Here is a 16488-nt window from a genome sequence, read left to right as displayed (position 1 = left end):
CTCTGAATGCCTTCCTAGATGATTATTGGGTGAATTAGAGTTTACACATAAAAACTCACAAAAATTCCCCCCCTCAATCATTGAGTCAGAGTCTTTGAGTTCCAAATACCCCAAAGCCAGTTAGAACTCAATGCTGGCCCGTAAAGGAGGCTACTGTCAGCAAACATCATACCCTTCCTAAGTAACCCTGGTGATACAAGGACATGCCTTAGCCTCCCCCTCCCCAGGATGACTTCTCCCTCTTTTAAATAACATTTTTCAAAGTATTTGAGGACAATATATATATCCTTGAGTCTTATCTACTAACTAGATCCTTTTATCTTCCTAGTATTTAAAGATACATTTTTTGAAAGTAATAATATTTCTTTTAAATACTCTGTTGATTGATAATAGCAAATGATAAAAATCCAACTCGCTGATAAAAGTATATAAGAGGGGAATAAAAGTCATTGATTCAGAAGTTTCCCAAGTCCAGGAGTCGATTAGTTTTCAGTCATGATTGAATCCAGAGGCTCAAATGATGTTATCAGGAATAGCTTGATCTTTCCAGCCCTTTCTTCTGTGCAGATTAGTTCTTTGGTTGGATTTTCTGTAGTAGAAAGATGGTTGCCAGGAGGTTTAGACTGACCCTTGGCAGGCTCACGAGAGAATGCCTGTCCCCTAATTGTTCTGGCAGAAACTTGGGAATTCTGTCAAATTGCAGTGGGTTATGCCCTATGCCCAAGAGAATGAGGTTGGGTTACACGCCAACTCTCAGAAATGAATCGGAATTAACCCCATCCAAAGCATTTGGAGGAAGAGCTAAGATGAGAATACTTCTCAATGTCAGAAGAAGGGAGTTGAGGGCTGAAACAACAGAAACAACAAACATCTGTCAGAAATATCACTGAGAATTTAATCTCAGTTCTGGACATGCACATAACACATATATCTGTTGATTTTTTTAGAATGCAAATTCTCCTAATCCCAGTTGTTTTGTGGTTATCAAAAACACTGCTTTGGCAGAGTCCAGAGCCCCTTGCACTGCTTTGGAAAGAATTGTACACAATGCTAAATGATGAAAACAGCAAAGATGGAAGGGATATGAGGAAACTGCTGCCATCAGAATCCTAGTGTGACTTTTAATCCGAACTTAAAAAGTGTCTCAAGGGTGAGTTTTATGACTTGTCCCCCCATCCTGGCACAGGAATCTCTTTCTGTTTAATGTACTTTCTTTGGCCGCAGTTTAAGAAGGTGGTCTTTCTAGTGGTATGATAGTTCCTAAATTCTTCTCAAAAATTTTTAGATATTTGGAATCCCAGTCCAATCTTTGCTTTCCAGATTTAACTAAAACCAGCAGACATATTAAATTGTGTCTTGTCTGCTTTTTTTTTTTAAAGAGAGAGTGAGAGAGGAGAGAGAGAGAGAGAGAGAGAGAGAGAGAGAGAGAGAGAGAATTTTTTGATATTTTTTATTTTTTTTTTAGTTATCGGCAGACACAACATCTTTATTTGTACGTGGTGCTGAGAATCGAACCCGGGCCGCACGCATGCCAGGCGAGCGCGCTACCACTTGAGCCACATCCCCAGCCCCTCTTGTCTGCTTTTTAAGTTTTTAATCTGTTTCTTTTTGGGGGGGCCCTGTCAGTGGTCTGTAAACCTTCTTCCCGTTCACCATGGAGATTCCGATGATTTCCTGTGGTCTTCCCCACGCAATATATTATGGAATAATTCACTTTCATTGGTCTATGTTTATCATTATTGTTGATGTTATTTTCAGTTGGAGTTGCCATGAAGATGCGGAGGAAAGTGAAAAGTACCCAAAAACCAAACTCTATGGAACCAGGAAAACCCCAAAGAAGATGATGAGTTCTGGGCCTACAAAAAACATAGTCCTCTTTGTGATCATGAGTAATGATGGGTTATTTGCCATAATTTAGAAAATAAATAGTAGATTAATTCCAAATTAACAGAGAGCGAGGCTAGTTTGAGAGGATTTGTTGAAGATATTTTAAGTACTGGGCCAGTAAAATATGTCAACTACTGGGAAAATAAACTTCTAGTATATAATAATATAGATAATTTGTTTGGAATAATCAAAAGTCCACCTTGTGATAAACTGTGCATTTTCTTTAAGCATAACCTGTCTCCCAGATATTAGAATTCATCTTTATTGCCATCTTGTCTGGCACAGAGTAGCACAGTTCATCCAAGAAGCCTCCAAGAATATACTGCTCCTCCTGATGGGACTGCTCTGGCCATACCACAGAGCAGAACCTCTCAACGCTTATGAAAGAGGTTGAGGAGTCTTGTTAGATGATGATTAATCAGCCTGTCAAAGTTCCATGATAATAGATGATAAGTTACTCTGAAGCCAATGCCCAAGTGAGCAGCAGTATATTGAAGGTAACATTCATCTTCAAACTTTCTCTTTATTTTCTTCACTTCCTTTTAATCTCTCCTGTTTTCTCACCCTTTGTTTTCTGTCTTCAATTTACTTCTTCTATAATTTCCTCCTAAATGGCTTTTAAACACAATCATATAGAGTAGATATGAATATAGTATTCATTATATGTATTGAATTATATTTTATATCATCTGCTCTTCTTTTAAGCCATTTATGATTTGATATTTCAGTATAGTTATGAAAAAATGTATTTTTTTTGTGTGTGTGTGTGTTAATTTTTTCTCTTGTGCATCAGAGATTTTGAGGGGAATGTTTCCTTCAAATCACCACAATCTCTTGCTTAGATTGATTACCTTTACAGTGTATGTGTGAAAATAATAAAATAAATTTTATTTAAGTAACTTGTCTCTTTAACCTCAAATAAACTCAGTCTGGATATCTCCCAGGGGAATATGATCAATTTAATGAAAGATACATGTAAAGTTCATCAAATTATTAAAAATCTCCCCCCCAAAATAATCTGAAATGGACCTGAGAACTATGCTGATCAGAGACCAGGTGTAAGGAAAAACAATGTTAAACCATTTTCAAGTGTTTCATTTAAACCTTAAAACTCTTTCTTTTAAATAAATTATACTAAGAAGTGTAATATCAAAATTACATGAAAAGATTAAAGCAGGAAACCTAGTAGCTATTACTCTCCCTGTGCACCCAACCTGTGCCCTTTTTCCATACATGCAAGTACAAGATACTACCTTGGCACCCTTGAGACCTGGAACACAGTTTGTAAATTGCTTCCTTGGGTTTAGTGATTGGAGGCTAAAATAGTAATATATATGTGTGTGTGTGTGTGTGTGTGTGTGTGTGTGTGTATATATATATATATATATATATATATATATATATATATATATATAATGTATATATATGTATGTCACTTAAGTCTGAGCTTTGTCTTCACACTGGTCACAGGCTAAAACAAAACAGAGATTCTTAAACTGGAAAATGCATGCAAAGCTCTCGATGACTACCCGTGAACTATGGAGCTTTGGGGGCCCAATTCCTAGCAATTATGACTTGCTACATCATAGAGCCTCAACAACTGCACTATGAGTACTTAGGTTGATAATAGGCAGAGATTATGCATACTGCACATGTCAATTTTGCATTGCTATGACTAAAATACAGGAGAAAATCAACTTAAGGGAGGAAAGACTTATTTGGCTCTTGATTTTAGCGGTTTTAATCCCTGGATGGATGGCTCCATTGGTTTGGGCCTGAGGTGAGGCAGATGAGCTTGGCAGAGGAGAGCTGTTCAGTTCACAGCAGCTGGGAGGGAGAGACGGCAGAACCGGGGAATCAGAAATAGCTATATAGGTCATGCTCCCCTGTCCCCATGACCAACCTACTTCCTCCAACTAGGCCCACCTTCTGAAGCTTCATCACCTCACAATAGTCATTTCAATTTTTCAAATTATGTAATCCATCAATGGGTCAAAGCCCACCCATCCAATCACTTTCCAAAAGCACCACCTCTGAACACTGCTGTATTGGTGAACAAGGCTTCAGTACAGGAGCCTTTGTGGGACATTCTGGATCCAAACCAGAGTACTATATTTGAAGAAGAATGTTGCTTTAAAGTTTCCTTTCAACTGACCCTTCTGAATGACTTCTTCAATTAAAGGTAGTATCTCTAGTTCACAGTGTTCTCTTTTTTCATTCTATTTGTGTGTGTGTTTGCGTGTGTGTGTGTGTGCATGTGTGTGTTTTTTGTTCCTGATTCACCCATCACACCACCATACAGGCACACATAAAGATAATCATTCATACACAGTAACATGGAGTAGTGAAAAATGGTGATTTAAGTCTACAACTAAATACTGCAAACTATACAGAAGTGGAAAAAGTCAATAAACCATGGGGAGGGCAAGGGGGAGGAGGTTGAAACTGCAGCAACCATGAGATTTTAGAGCTGCCCAAAAGTTTGTTCCAGGAGTATCCATTTCCATTCCCCTCCTACCCGTCCGCCTCTGTCCTCGGTCCTGACTTTGATCTTGGCTGTGGTCCTGCTCACATTCACTCACTCTGTTTCTCTACTGGACCATTGAGTCCCCATCTTTGGTGGATAGGAATGCTAGCATAACAACTTCCAGCAGGTATTCTGCCCTATAGTGTGTCAGAGGCTGTGTCTAGAGCTTCTGTGTGTCCTGCCTTCACCTCTCCTCTGGAGCTCTGATTTCTGCCTACATAATAAGGACCTGCCATCCTGGACTCTCTCTGCTTTTAACCTTTACTCCTTAGCCTTTTCCTTCGGTATAATCTAGAATTATTAGTGGCCTAAGCACCATAACCCTGTTTTGATGTCATCCTTAATTAGCAATTACTTGGAGGGATGATATGGCATAAACTAGAAGATTAGATTTAATTTACATGAACTCGCCTCAAGGAACTTGCTTTTCTTTTCAGTTACAAGCAAATATGAAATGCCAAGCGTACAGCTATCAAAAGAAAAACTTGTTAAAAGTCTGCCCCTTGCCACTGTCATACCATCTCTTACTAGACTATTTTGAATTTCTGACAGGCAAGTCTCTGTTCCCCAGAGGGTATTTAGTTGTATCACCTAGACTGTAGACACATCAATTAACACCTATGGGAAAATTATTTCGGTCTTGAAGGTAAGTATTTGGTGCATGATTAGTGAATTATTTTGAGTTGTTAGAGTTCCGCTGAACCTTGTAATCTTGCCACCAACATAGTCAATTACATCGATAGCTAGAAATCACTGAACACAAACCTCATTTTTCAGGAAGATATGTAATATGAACTACGGGAGAAAATCTCTATAAATTAGTGAAATTTAATATTTTCTCCCTTTTTTGTATTTGAATTACATTAAGATGCAATCAAGGTTTGACTTTAACACAGCAATTTGCTTTTCTCAAAAGAAAATGCAAAAAAAAAAAAAATTGTCTTTAATTTTGCCCACACTGTAGGACATTGACTTTAACCAGTGGAAACCAGCCTCTATAGATTTGGGGTTTAATTGTAATGGATTTCAGTCTATTGTAATTAGGTGGAAGTAATTGTCAGTAACTTTACTCCTACAATTCTTGCTCAGTAATCTTGGATCCGTTTTGCAGTTTTCCTTATCTTAACTAGACACTAACACTTGCTCTCAGGTTCCAGGACCAAAATGCTGCTGTCCATTCTGTCTGCAGCAGTGCTCAGGCTGCGTGTTAATATGCAGACCATTACCACTTGCCGATGAGACAGACCACAGAGGATCAATATGTCTCTGCATGCCAGCCCTGCTCGCCCACAGGAAGTCTGCCACCCCCTCCTGCTGAGCAACCCTGGGGCTTCTTGATTTCCTATTCTGCTGTCAGTGCCTCCTGCTCCAAGATACGCTTTCCATTCTGTTTCCCCTGTCCCTTTTGCAAATGAAAGAACTAGTGGGGAAGATTAAATGCTTCAGAGCAAATGCAGTGCAGCTGCCCAGGGCCACTCCTGCTGGACAGCAAATGATCCGCACCCCCGCCCCACCAGGGCCCCTGTAAATGTGGGGCTGAGTCCTAATTTACACCTCGGATCTAAGAAGGAGAAGAAGAAACCGCTCCCAGTGGGGAGAAGGCGCCAGGCGCTGTTTATCCTATATGTTTGTGTCTCTCCTAACTCTATTACTGTTATTACTCTTAATATGATTAGTTTCTTCGTGCTTCCTTGAGACACAGCAGCCAAGACATTATGGAGAAGAGCGGTGGGGACATGCGTTGCTTAACACAGCAATCCCGGCTGACACTCAGTCTCTTAATTACAGACCAGAGTCTTTAAGACACAAAAGCCTGTTTCACTGCAGAAGCCGCATGCTTGACATTTTAACCACCGATGGCTCTCTTTATTTCTCTCTTTCTTTCCAAGGCCAGGCCTCCTTAATTACAGTTTTCCTAAAACTTCCTGCACATCAAGATCCTTCTTATGTAAAGGTTACAAATGGAAACCACCTTGTGATTTTTCCTGTGAGTTGTCATTTTATTTAGAGAAAATAAAATCAAGAGGACAGCAATTAGCAGAGGCCTGTGGCTCGCAGGCTCTCCACCCCCCTCTCACATCCTTAATGGCATTTCCACAGGGGTGTTGGTGGCCTGTGGATTCATCGAGGGTGCAGGAAATGGCATAAACACTTTTTAGCTTGTTTTTGCTAAAACCTGCCTGAAGCTGTTGTGTTTATTGGAGTAAAGTTTTTTGATATATAAAGGAAGGCAGAAGATACTAATGTAGCTTTTAAAAAAAAACATCCTTCTCCTACCTCTGACATGATTTTGATGGTGTGGGACAAGAATGGTGAGTCCAGTCCTGGGAAAGCAGGCGGCTGCTTTCAAGGCCCAGTCTCCAGGGACATTCATGGAAAAGTATATGCAGACAGCCCAGAATTCTGGTTCAGAATATCATGTCAGGAGGCAGCCAGGTTGAGAGACAGATACACATTTGGCATTCTTATGGCCTTACAATGGACCTGCTATAGCAAAATCATAATGGATGACTGCTAAACTAACTCAGAATTCTTGGCAAGCAAATTGAGAGCTGTGTTCTTTGCCTGTTAGGTACACTGGATTCACACATTCATGGAGCCCTTAAATAGTTTCTAAACTCTGCCTCTTGCTAAATCCCCAGGGGCTTCCAGAATTGAAGTCCTCACAGTGCTAATATTTCCAGTTAACCTCATAAACAACCCTCAGGAAGTGGGGTATAGTACAAAGGTACAGATGCCACTTTATCATAGGGGTTAGATGATCCTTAGGCTGAGTGTGAAAAATAGAGCATCCAATATTACTTTAATTGAGTCCTAACTAAACCCGTGGCTGATGTTTTAACATATTATCTGATGCTTTTGCACATGCCACCACTAAAATTGAGCTGAATCTGTGAAGCGGGACTTGGAATGGCTAATCATCAATTATTATTCATTTATTTATAAATTCACTGAGGAATAGAGTTTAGTATATGACTGCTCCATCTTGGTTCTTGTTGGAAGAAATTCACAGTCCAATACGTGGTTTTTGAATCCTTGCTATATGCTGTGTGTGGTGCTGTTCATGCATCATGTACCTATCCAGAGTTTAGAATTAGATTGCTCATGGTTGTCCTGGCAAAACAGACACAAGTATTTTCAAACCAGTCAGTCACTTCACGGGTATCCTCACGCCAACAAGGCTCTTAGGTCATTAAGAGCTCATGGAATCTCATCAGCTGGAAGGAATGCTAGTGCAGACAACCCGTGTGTTCTTAAGCCAAAGACTTCATTATTGCCATATTATGTGGCTTACACACTCATCTGAATTTCCCATCAAACAAGTTGGGCTGAATGAAAAAGCCAAACTATTGATCAGGACTTGGAATTCATTTTCATAAGTCTGGATCACACCTAATTCCAAAGCTCTCATTGCAGTTCAGGGATTCAATTGGAATTTGCTTTCTCCTGTAAAGAAGCACCAAATCTCTAAATAAATGTAACACAATGCTTCCCCAGGTTTCCAGGCAGAAGCCGTATGCTTGACATTTTAACCTGTCCTGACACTCCAACTGTCCTGGGGATATACAAACACACCGGTATGGATTCAGTTTGACATGACTGCTGCCATCTTGACCAGAAGTTGCCAAGATTGCCCCTGGGAAACCTGTGCCCGTGTTGGCTGCATAGTTTCCCAGAAAGCTCTAAACTAACAAAATCATGTGGAGCTTTACCTCTGGGCCCTGGCACCATCAACACAGGAATGTGCCAGAAGTCTTTGATATTAGCTGGAGGTTATCCAGGTATATTACAGTTTGGATGAAGTCATTTTTGTCCTCACCATCACATTTGCCCCATTTTCTGATCCAAATCACAGTGAATCCCTAGTCTTGCTGCCACCCAAGACTATGCTTCTGTCAGTAAGTCCTCCATAAGTCGTGCTCTGTGCAATCCATCAGCCAGAACCTGTCTGCCTCTTTCTCTACTCTCTTGGCGCCCGGTGCTGGTTTCTGTCGTACTGGGACTGGGTTGTTTGGAAAAACACACTGATCTTTTTCCCAGAATTTGCCTTTTTCCATCTTATTTCATCTTGTTTTTCAATAGGAATTTTGGGTTGGAGGCTTGGGGCTTCCAGAATTTCAATATCTGGGATTCTAATCTTTTAAAATTATGATTTTTGTTTTTGGATGGTAACTTTCAGGATTTTAGGTAATGGAGATTTTAGACTTTAGGGATTTTGATCTTGTAAGATTTCAACATTCAGGAATGAAGCATGGAGGATTGTGTTGTTTGGAATTATGATTGGCATGGAGGCTTCAGAAGGTGACTAAGTCATAAGCGTAGAGTACCCATGAACGGAATTAGCATCCTTATAAAAAGCCCTAGAGAGCTTGCTTCCTCTCTCTGCCCTGTGAGGATTCAGTGTGACTGTCATCTGCAAGACAGGAAGCAGTTCCTCAGAGATATCTAATCTCACTTTCCAGAACTGTGAGGAATAAATTTCTATTGTTTATAAGCCACCCAGCTTATATGGCATTTTGTGAGAGCATCCTGAATGCACTAAGATAGCTCTCAGGAGCTTGGATAGCACAGTGAAAAGTTTGGAACTTACTGTTGGACTATGGGGAGTCCTGGAGGGCTTTCCATCACCAAGTGATGTGAATGGCGTGTTACTTTAGGAAGATGAGGACGACAGTAATGGGTAGAAGGTTGTGGAGGGAGCCCATTGGATGTGAGATCATAAAGTACCTGGATTTATGTGCTGTAGGCATAATATTGAGAGCCATGGTAGGCATTCAATAAATCTATGCAAAACAAGTGACTAAATTAAGAGGTAAAGAGGAAGGAGTTTTAGGAGATAAATCAAACAGTTAAGAAATGAGATAGAGAGTTTAATCCTGAAAGAGTGGTAAGGTTGGAAGAGAGCTGCAGTGGTAAAAAAAAAAAAAAAAAAAAGAAAGAAAGAAAGAAAAAAAAGAAACCTCATTAAAGACAGGAGTGGCAGTCAGAGGAGAGGAAGGGTTGAGGTCACACCCAGCTAGGCCCTGGCCTTACTGGTCCACCCATGGCTAACTGCTGTCAGCCTCTCCTAGCTGCAAACCTGTCCTACTTCTGGTGAAATTCCATGTGATGTTCCTGCCTAACTAATTGTGTCATGACCTTGTCAAAAACACTAGATAAGAAAGATCTTAGCAAAAATCAAGATGCCTAGCAAGGGTCAGAGTTGCATGAGGCTACGGTACTGGGATTTGGGGTAGCTTGGGTCTAGGATGCTTCCAGAAGTTTAAGCTTCAATTTCTCAAGAGAGGACAGGATCAGCTGAGTTGATTGGTCTGTGTACCAAACATCAAGAGAATGGATGGATCACCAAATGACCTTGTTTCCAAATAGTTAACCGTGCACCTCAATGAAATTCACCTCTCCATGCCCAACACTGTTGCTCTAGTGGAATGCCACGTCATTTCTCCTTGGGTGCATACATTTATTTATGCTGTCTACCTCCAGTCTCCCCGTATGGCCATTCTCCACCTGCTACCAATGTTACTTCTCTGGGTCATCTGGCAGGGCCCCTTCTTTGTTACATGCCATTGGAAGCTCCTCTCTGCTCGCCATCTCTCACCCCACCCTTCCACACAGGTCGCTGAGCCAGTGGCATGGGGATGACTCACCCATCCCCCAGACATTCCAGGTTTGCTCACTCTGTCCTCTGCCCCAGCTGCCCTCTGCTGAGCCAGGACTTTCCCCTCCTCCCCCTGGATCACAGCTCTTCACACCCCAGTACCCTGCTGATTGTCCTTTCCTGCAGGAAGCTTTCCTCAGGTCTCTCCTCCACAGCCTCCTATTTTGGGCAGGAGATGTGGCAGACTTGAAAGAGCACCCTGTTTACACCAAACCAAAGGCAAACAGCAAATCCAGAGGAAATCTGGTTAAAGAAACCTCATCAGCAGAGTTTTGGTCCAACAGTCCCAAGTGGGGAATAAAACTATTGCAGGAACAGTGTGACTCTACATCGTGTATGATAAGAGAAATGAAAAGCTGGGTTCCATTTGTGTAAAAAATCAAATAAAATAAATTAATTAAAAAAATAAGAAAAAAAAAAAAAAAACTAGACCAAGACTTCCTGAAGGCGGGCCCAGGGAAAGCGGGCATTCTCAAGGGCATGAAGAGATTAGCTTCAGGGCTGGGGATGTGGCTCAAGCGGTAGCGCGCTCGCCTGGCATGCGTGCGGCCCGGGTTGGATCCTCAGCACCACATACAGACAAAGATGTTGTGTCCACCAAATACTGAAAAATAAATATTAAAATTCTCTCTCTCCCCCTCTTTCTCACTCTCTCTCACTCTTTCTTTAAAAAAAAAAAAAGAGATTGGCTTCAGATATTAGGGCTTAATGAGTTAAAAGGACAGAAATTTGATTTTAATAAGATGGATATGAAGACCAAGAGACAAAAGAGAGTTTATGTTGAGCATATTCATGATTATCAGACATGGGGAGGCTTTTAGTACTGAAAAGTTAGCAAACAATGTTATATATGCAAAGAGGTGAAGGGAGTTTGAATAGAGAATGTTTGAAGTGAAAGACGGTGGAATGAGATGGACATCATCACCCTAAGTACATGGATGAAGACATGAATGGTGTGACCTTACTTTGTGTGCAACCACACATGAAAAATTGTGCTCTATATGTGTACTATGAATTGAAGTGCATGTTACTATCCTATATAACAAGTTTAAAGAAAGAAAGAAAATGTTTGAAGTGTTTGTTATTAAAGAATAGATGATATTTCATGTGTACATATTAATGCCTTCACAGCATAGAAAACTTAAACTGAAAATAAAAGTGGAAGAGAAAAAATTATTATTGGGGTTACACTCCCTTGAAGGGTTAGGGGTAGGATTAGGAGAGAGCACTTTGGAAGTGTGGGCACAGCAGAAAAGCTGTCAGGGAAATGAGTGATGTGCAGATGAGAAACAGGTGGCACAGAAAGGTGCAGACTGGTTTCTCTTACAAGATATTAGATGTTAAAAGGAGAGAAAGACATCAGAGCCCAGCATGGCCATTAGTTGTGGACAGAAGGGGACATAGAAGGCATGAGAAAATCAGAAACAAACTTGTAGAGACAAGGAAAAGTTTAAAGATGCAAAAAGAATTGAAAAGAGAGAAAAAGAGAAACCATACTGGAAGCAATAAAAAATCAAGAACCTTGAAAAAACATTTTGCAACCATAAATACAGCAACAATTTCCACAATGATTGTCATATATGCTAAATCTATGGATGAAGGGCAACTGTGACACTCAGTGGGTGACTGGACTCAAACTATCCTTGTCCTTCTTAGTTTTTAATGACAGAGAAATGGGCAGACCCCACCTTAACCATTAGCCATGCCAAAGTTAATATGACCAGAAGTGAGACAGGGGGATATGCCTCCAGGTGTGGTGAAGGGAAAGGAAAATGATGTCAGCTGTCAAGTAATGTATAAGTCGAATCTAACCAAGTCCATTCTGTGCTTGTTCAACACAATGGAGCACAGAAGAAAAGGAAAAATGGTGGGGACTGTTCTCCATTAAAGGAGACTAAAAAGACAAAACAAGCCAAACTGAGATGTATCCCTCATTGGTGGCTCTGTGCAGGGGAAACTCCCAGGAAGGCCACAATCACAGCGACTGGGTAAACTGGAATATGTTGGTGTTAAATTGCAGACATATGGAAAGGGCATTGCAGTAAAGTAAGAACAGTATTGTTTTTAGGAGATGCATTTTGGGATTAACTATCTTATCAGAAAATAAAATAAATAATTTATCTGTAGGTAAGAAGATAAAATAAATGATGCAAAACGTTAGGTATGGCTGAATCTTGGTACCTAAGTTTTCATTACATCCATCCTTCCATTTTTCTGTAGGCTTAAAGTTTTCAAAATAAAAAAGTTGAGAAAAATAACCAAATAAATAACTTGAAATTTGGCTTAATCTCCTTATTTAACATTCAATCCTCTCTGCAATCTCTGACATAATTTTTCAGACTTCTTTCCTATAATTCTTATAAATTGACAATTAATTCTAAAAAAAAAGTTGAGAAAAATAAAATAAAATTATTCAAGGAAAGAAATATGGAAAGGAGGAGAGAATGTTTTCCCTGAGGGAAGGAAGGCATGTACCTAGAAAGCAGGAAGGATTACATTTGTCAGTCTACTTTGTGCTAAGGACTGCCCTTTGTTCAGAAAACATTCCCTCCTTCAATTCTATTAACATTTTCAAGACAAATATTATTATTCTCCCTTTACATCTGAGGAACCAGAGACTCAAAAGTCATGTCCTACAAGTCACAGAGCCAGTTAATTGCAATGTGAAGGTTGAGGCTTGGTTTCACCTGACCAAAAACCACATTCTTCCTTTAAGGCCAGCAGGTGCCTATTCCTTAGGGCTTAGTGGCAGGTAGCACCCAGCTGGCCCAAGCAGAAGGGAGTTAGGTGATCTGCAAAATTGGTGGTGAGAAGGTAGGAGGAGGCTTGGGCTCAGCTTCTAGGAAGGACACTGCAACATGACAACCTCTTTGGCAAAGGAGCTGCTTCCTCACCACGGGCACGAGGCAGGGAGACCCCAGTCCAGAGTCTGTGTCTGCTGAAATCCACACTAGCAAACAGATGTCCTTACCTGACTTTTGACACCTGCAGCTTAAGCCTATCATGAGCTTCTTTGGAAAGCCATTCCCTCCCTCATCTCTGTGTGTCCTGGCTGCTTCCTCCTCCAACTTGGGAGACTACTCTGGGCATATCTGCTGGGTGGCACGGGCAAACTCCAGGCTACAGGGCAGTGTGTAAACTTCAGCCTTTCAAGAAATCAAGCTATAAGAAGGGATGGGATGGAATTATTTGAGGCAATCTGTCCTCTCTGCCATAGTCCCTGCTTGATTTGCTGAAGTTACAGGGAAGAAAAAAAAAAAAAAAAAAAAAAGCTAGAGAAAAGAGATACATGAAAGATGCCTCATTTGAGATGATTCTGTGGGGGTTCAATCAGAGAAGCAGAACTATTAAGATGTACAAATTAAGTAAATATTCATGTAGTATTTATGCATTTATCTATGCAGTCATTATCGTGTTTGATCTTATGCATCATGGGAGCTGGTTAAGATGTCCCTATAAGGTGAGTGTCTCACCTCTGATTCTGGAGCCTGGAGTTCATAGTACAGGCATCAAGAAGAAAAGACAGAGATAAAGTGGAAGAGGAAAGGAAAGTGGAGAAGATGGAGGGAAAATGGAAGAAGTATAGTGAGAGAGAGTAGAGATAAAAAATAAGTTGGGACCTCATGCTTTAACTGGAGCCATGTGGTATCCTGAAAACAGCGTCAGTCCAGGTGTCTGATACTGAACTGAGGTGTTCTGCAGAAGCTGGAGCTTCGCATCTCAGGTCTGACCACACCCCTGGCCCAGAAGTGGGACATGCCAAAGGATGATCAGGAAAAGGCAGATCTAAGCTGCCAGTGTATCACACCATTCAGGTGAGCAGGTGACAACGTGTGGGAACTACAAGCTGACAGTTGCTTCCCTTTGCTAGGACTTTGCAGAAGAATCTCCCTGTGACTGACCTTCAGCAGAAACATACTGGGGAACATCAATCAGCCAGGACAAGTGGACACATAAGAAAGTCACTGAATTACCTTATTCTACCCATGAAAGCACAAGGCAGCATGGTCTGGCAGTGGGCTAATGAGTTCAGAAGTAACTATCTTAGAACAGAAGGAGTTCTAAGTGCATGGAGTTGAGAATCCTCACACCACTTCAGGCTCTGAAGGAGCTACTGGAGCCTCAAGCCTCATCTCTGTTCTCCTGCAGGGTTAGGAAGAAGAGGTTGCATATTCTAGCTGAATTTAGCACCTGGAAGATGTTTCCCCAAATGACTTCCTCTCACATTTCTTGGATCATGCTACTGATCGTGACCATATGCTTCCACTGTCTCAACCAGGACACCTTAGGAAAGGAAGAGGGCATTATTGATAATTATGACAGAACACAAGAAGTCACCACTAACCCCAGCGTGAGGAAGGTGGGATGTGTAGTCTGCAAGTTGAGGTCTTTGGAGTCCCAAGTGAACCATGTGTCACATGAGTAAAAGGGGCCACCAGAGGGGAAGCTGGTCCTGCCATGAAGCCCAGGTCCAGCAGTGTGCGTCCTGCTGTCACTGAAAGCCCACCATTTTACATCATTCCTCTGTGCCTTTTCTATCTCCTTTTTAAAGGAATGTCAGGGGGACACAGGCAGCTTTTAACCTTCAGTGTGAGTGATGGCAGCAGAGCGTGGTCTGCTGTCTGGCAGTGGAAACCAGACTATGCTGGAAGCAGAGACCTTACCAGGCATCACAGGGGCAGGCAATTCTCTTAGTCTGCAAGCCATGGGCCTGCATAGGAGGCCGGAGCAAGGGCATCATGGCAATGGAGGAGTGGAAACATGATCTGCTATGCAGGGACCTATTCACCTTGCCTGCTGATTTTCTGGTTTGGGGGGAAGACTGAGCCTGCCAACATAGGGCTAGTTTCATCTGACAGCTACAGCAGAACAGACATTTAGCATGTTAGTGGACAAGCAGTGCCAGGCAGAACACTGACAGCCATACTTGGAAATAATGAATTAATCTTTTGGATCTGCAACCAATTAGAAAAGATTACTATCCCACTTATCTTTTGCCTGCTCATTAGGATAAGTGGATGCCCTTTCAGAGATGGAGGGCTTGGTGTGAAATGTGTAAAGGTCAGAAAAATGCATCTTTCACAGGATAGGGCCTTGCATTTGGGAGGGTAAGGGAATCCTCAGCTCCCAGAACAAGTCACCCCAATTATTTAAGAGCTCAGGGGAGTCACCCTGAGAACTAAAGGCTCAGTAGTCTGACTAACAAATTCAATATTCAAATGACAGTTTGGGGACACTTCAGGCCCCACAACTCCTGATCAATCCAAGGCAATAGGCATAAAGCTATGCCAAGTGAACCAAATCTAGCTAAGCCCTAGTGTTGACTTCCCTTTCAGGAGATTACTGAGAAGGGAGAATTAAACTCCACCATGAGGAAGCCAGCAGAGATATCTGGGTGGGGCTCTTTTGTAACAGCTAACCTGGTTTCCTCAACACACCAGTTGTGTCATAAAAGAAGGGACAAACAAGGAAAGGAGAGTGATCTAAGTTAAACTGAATATATAACATCCACCATTTCTGTGGCCTTTGTTTGAACTTGGAATGGGAAAAGGGATCTCTTAAAAGGCATTTTTGAGATCATCAGTGCAATTAGGGATTCTATATTGCCTCAAAAGTATTGTTAATTTTTGTATGTATTAAGGTAGCATTGGGTTTCTACTAAAAGTTCATATTTTAAGAGGTGCTTACTAAATCATGTAGGAATGAAAAACTGATCTTTGTGATTTGCTTTAAAATATATCAGGAAAGAGAAAAATGGGGATAGGTTAAACAAATGTGGCAAACTTTGGGGAAGTAATGAATCAGCATAATAAGACTTTCCTTACACTCTTTGACCAAATTTATATATATATATATATTTTTTTTTTTCCTTAAAATTAAAAAATTTCCAGGAATTATTCATCAGTCTGCTAGAATTTGCTACATCATTCTTCTAGAATTTGCTTTTAGATTTCTGCTACATTCTGCCTATTGACAGTTTATGGTCAAAATGGCTGAGATGAAATTCTGAATCACAGTGGAACACAGTTCTGTACAGGAGACCTCTTTCCAAAAATTCAGAGCAACAGAAATACACTGCATCTCTCAGGAGTATTCAAGTTATAAGATTCTTTGTCTATGAGTCAAGTTCTCTTTGTTTTGCTAAGACAGCTAGTATTTTCTATGCAGCTAGAGTTTTGTCTTGATTAAGGTAGATCCAAAAGGGACACTTGGGAAATACTGCTGGTGAGAGGCATTTTTTGCTTCAGAAAAATTTTTACTGGCTTGAATGTTGGTGGCCTGATTCAATGAAATAATAGTGCATTTATTTCTATAATCCTATAATATATGCATGAATACACTTGCATAAATGTACACATTATATACACAGATACACACACATGCAAACACATCTAAAATTGTTTCTACAGAAACC

The sequence above is a fragment of the Callospermophilus lateralis genome, chromosome 13 (genome assembly GCF_048772815.1).
Source record: "Callospermophilus lateralis isolate mCalLat2 chromosome 13, mCalLat2.hap1, whole genome shotgun sequence".
NCBI classification, from domain to species: domain Eukaryota; kingdom Metazoa; phylum Chordata; class Mammalia; order Rodentia; family Sciuridae; genus Callospermophilus; species Callospermophilus lateralis.
The sequence above is the reverse complement of the archived record's forward strand: the minus strand, read 5'-3'. Positions refer to the sequence as shown.